At 43.3% G+C, this 4,439-nt stretch overlaps 1 long non-coding RNA gene across 1 annotated transcript; it reads right to left on the minus strand.

Moving 5' to 3' along the window:
- Positions 1 to 2,082: 2,082 nt before the first annotated feature.
- LOC128772953 (uncharacterized) lies at positions 2,083 to 4,064 on the minus strand. The gene is made up of 3 exons (XR_008417082.1): positions 3,928 to 4,064; positions 3,557 to 3,637; positions 2,083 to 2,546 (listed from the first exon to the last, which is right to left on the minus strand). It is a non-coding gene; the product is annotated as an uncharacterized LOC128772953 (long non-coding RNA).
- Between the last annotated feature and the right edge of the window lie 375 nt (positions 4,065 to 4,439).

Consider the following 4,439-nt stretch of genomic DNA (forward strand, 5'->3'; position numbering starts at 1 on the left):
TTTTTATCATGAAAGAATGTTGAGGCACATTCCATCTATACTTAATTTGTTGAACATTTTTTTTAATCACAAAAAGATGTAGAATTTGTCAAATGCTTATTCTCCATCTGTTGAGATGATCATATGATTTTAATCCTTCATCTTATAAAATGTGTATCACATTTATTGATTTGTGTATGTTGGGCCATGCTTGTGTCCCAGGGTAAATCTCACTTGATCATGGTGTATGGTCCTTTTAATATGCTGCTGAATTTGGTTTGCTAGTATTTTGTAGATTTTTATATGTTCATCAGGGGTATTGGCCTATAATTTTCTGTTCTTGTAGTGCCCTGTCTGACTTTGGGATCAGGATAATGAAGGCCTCACAAAATGCGTTTGGAAGTGTTCCCTCCTCTTCTATTTCTTAGGAAGAGTTTGAGAAGGATTGGTATTAATTCTTCACATATATATGGTAGAACTTACCAGTGAAGCCATCTGGGTCTGGGGTTTTCTTTGTTGGGAGATTTTTGATAACTGATTCAACCTCCTTACCCATTATTGACTAGTTCATATTCTATTTCCCTGATTCAATCTTGGTAAGTTGTATGTTTCTAGGAATTTACCCATTTCTTCTTGGCCTATCTAATTTGTTGGAGTATAATTGCTCACAGTGGGCTTTTATAATCCCATGTATTTCTGGGATCAGGATGTAATATCTCCTCTTTTGTTACTGATTTAATTTATTTGAGCCTCCTCTCTTTTTTCTCAGTCTGGCTAAGGGTTTGCCAATTTTGTTCATCTTTTCAAAAAACTCTTTAAGTTTTGTTGACTTTTTCTATTGTCTTTCTAGTCTCCATTTCATTTATTTCCACTCTGATTTTGGTTACTTCCTTTCTCCTAACAACTTTATGCTTAACTTGTTTTTCTTTTTCTAGTTACTTGAGATTGTTTGAGATCGTTCTGTTTTCTTACTGTGGGCATCTATGTGTTGTTATGAATTGCTTCCTCTGAACAGGTAGTATTAAGAGTTGGACACAAGGTGAGGCAACAAGCAGATCTCAGCCTCTTCGCCCGCTATTCACCTTTAGTGGCAAAGGGTAAAGCATTTGGAGGCACTTCACACACTGCCTATGTGTGATCCCATCTGCCTGCAGGATTCAGCATTGGGTGGGGAGTGTTTGGGCAGCTGGAAATCTGAGCTGTTGTGGGACAGTATGTCTCTGTGTTTAGTCTTTAGTGTGGTCCAATAGAATATTCTGCTATGCCGGAAATATTCCAAACCTGTGCTGTCCAGAATGGTAGCTATTAACCGCATGTGGCTATTGAGCACTTGATATGTGTGACTGAAGAACAACAATTTTAATTACATTCATTTAAATATAAATAGCTATATATTTTTTAAATGCCTTGAGGTCATTTCCTCATGATCCAGCCATCATGAATTCAGGGTCATGGCCTTGAATGGCATTGCCAAGGTAACTTGGAGACGACTCCCCTCTGTTCTTGCCCTTAGATGCATGGTGGCCTCTTCACATGTGTCACCGCCTTTAAATAAAGAATGGTACTGCCCTCTGTCAAGAACACTGATGTGAATTTCAGGGGTCATTTTGCCTTCTCACAGGAAAACTGTGAAATTCATGTACTAGTGAGTATTTATTCCAGAGAGTTCTCTCCCATTCTCCAACTAAACCAGTTGGGAGTTGGATCTGAAATAAGCCCAGTTCCATGTGCTCTGCTCACTGTGGTGGGGAAGCTGGCAGCTGAGCTCAGCCTGTCTGCCTACTGGGACCACCTGGAAGCTTCACCTAGATCCCTCTGCACTGGCACCATCAACCTTCTTCCTGGTTCTTGATGCCAAGCCTTTCCTGACTTTGGAAGTTTGCTCTCAGACAGCAGCACGATTCTCTCGGACGCTCCTGTCATCACTGCCTTCTCCTTGGTCTCTCAGGTTCCAGCTTAAATGTCAGTTTCTTGGAGAAAATGTTGATGACCATCCATTCAACATTTCCCCTAGTTATACCTAAACTGTCTTCATAAGACGTATCACCACATTATATTTTTTTAATGCTTATTTATTTTTGAGAGAGAGAGAGAGAGAGAGAAGACAATTGGGGGAGGGGCAGAGAGAGAGGGAGACACAGAACCTGAAGCAGGCCCCAGGCTCCGAGCTGCCAGCACAGAGCCCGACGCGGGGCCCGAACCCACGAACTGCCAGAACATGACCTGAGCTGAAGTCGGACGCCCAACTGACTGAGCCACCCAGGCACCCCGACTGATATTTTTAATTCCTGTCCTTATGTCCTCTCATGGCCCACTAACACATGAGCCATGCAGAGTCTCTGTTTTATTCCCTTTTAAAAATTCTCATTATCGTCTCCAGGGATGATAGTGCCAGAACGTAGTAGTCACTCTGTCCATACTTAACGAAGGGACCACTGTCCAGAGGCGGCGTGTGGACTGCTATGCTGAACAATAAACAGTCTTCACTTATCGAATATTCCAGTTGCTTTTCTCAGTGTCCATTTGGGGTGGATTAAATATGGCCACAGGTTTTTTTGATGCTCTTTCTGAAAAGAGAAGGAACATCTCTTCTTGAAGCTGTGTGTTCTGTGATGGCTTTGCCCAGTAGACCATGGCAGAAGACAAGCTGCAACCTCTTCTGGGTCTATTTTAAGGAATGAGCAACTTCCATCTCAGCTTTTGTCCTTTTTTTTTTTTTTTTCCTTTTTCTTTTTTTGGTAACATTCTTTCTGGAAGCCCTGAACTGCCGTATCTGAAGCCTGACTGCCTTGACACCACCATGGTAGAAAGGCCACATATTGACAATCTAGCTGACAGTCCCAGCAGCCTTCCAGCTTATTCCACCAAAGCACCAGACAAGTGAGTGAAGCTGCCTTGGGCCCGTTGGACCATCCCACCAGCTGAATACAAGCAACCTCAGTCTTTGTCACGGGGAACAAGAATTCCTGACCCACAAAGTTGTGAGATATGGCAGAGTGGTTGTCATTTTAAATCACTAGGCATCGGCATGATTTGTTCTAAAGCTGTAAATAACTATGACCCACTCCTCCCAGCCTCTTAATTTTTGCTCCTTTCAACTCCACCACCTTCATTCCTGACTGTGCCAAGAATTTTCATCCCTCTCACCATAAGGAACCTGAATTATTAGACTTAAGACCTGATGTGCTCAGGAAAATTTGTGGATGGTTCCAGCTCACAACTCCTTTATCTGAGGTCCTCCTAAACTTATAATTCATATTGTCGCATAAACGACTGTGGTTTGCTCTTAAGTAGAAGTGATATGTTTATTATGATTTGTCAGTGAGAATTCGGGATTCCCGAGGGGAGACGTTAGATGTTCGCCTCTCTCTTCTAGGCACAGTGTTGTAGGGCTGTGGCACGGAGCTGCGGTGAGAAAGGCAGTAAAGCAATTTCTTAATTGTAAGTTGCTGTAACACTCATTTCTATCGTCAAAACTAGAAGAGAAGGGTTGAATCTGAAGATGAACTTTCCATTTTCCTCCAGTATCGTTCTTTAGAGACACAACACATCATAAAAAAGGAATAGATGTCCCTACCTGAAGCGAGTACTACTATCTGTAAGCAAAGAATGGCCACAAAATATCCAGATACAGAGGGAAATGGGGGCTCCATCACACCTAGAAAATAAAGTCGTAATTGTGGCATCAGGCAGCAAGAATCACTGTGACACAGAAAAGAAGAAAAAAGAAAAAAAGCAGAGACCATTTAGAAATCCTGCCTTTTGAGAGAATTCCCCTTGACGGGCAAATGACTTAGTCAAACCACAGGTGTCAGACCCACTGAGATTATCTCTTTTCCTCTTTCCTTCCTGTGCTTTTACTGTGGCTCATTACCTTTAGCAGGTGCTAAAGGACAGCTGCGGTGCACAAGAGCATAAAAGGTGTGCAGGGGCACCTGGGTGGATCACAAGGTTAAGCATCCAACTCCTGGTTTTGGCTCAGGTCGTGATCTCACAGTTCGTGAGTTTGAGCCCCGCATCGGGCTCTGCACTCACAGTGCAGGGCCTGCTTGAGGTCTTCTCTCTCTCCCTCTCTCTGCTCGTGCTTACTTACTCAAAAAAAAAAAAAAAAAAAAAGTGTGCAGAACCCAGCTCTGCCCATCCCCACACTCACTCAGCCCCTTCTGCCCTTGGCCTAGGCCACATGCCAGATGAACATGCCAGATGTTGCTTCATTTCCTAATGGGAACACTTATATGCCCTTTCCTTGGTGGGGGTGGACGGGCCAGCTCTAGCAAAACCTCCAGAATCCCGCAGTTACGGTCAGGGTCTGACCTGCCTGGATCCATGGAACTTCTGGTTCAACCCACAACTTCCACACTGAAATGAAACACTGCAATGTGGAGGTGGGATCTCGATTCCTCAGCGGCTGCACAGAGGACCTGGGTGAAATGTCTCATATGCAAAGGTGTGTTAAATGT

The sequence above is a fragment of the Panthera pardus genome, unplaced genomic scaffold, assembly GCF_024362965.1.
Source record: "Panthera pardus isolate Hobbes unplaced genomic scaffold, ASM2436296v1 HiC_scaffold_11, whole genome shotgun sequence".
In the NCBI taxonomy this organism is placed as follows: Eukaryota; Metazoa; Chordata; class Mammalia; order Carnivora; family Felidae; genus Panthera; species Panthera pardus.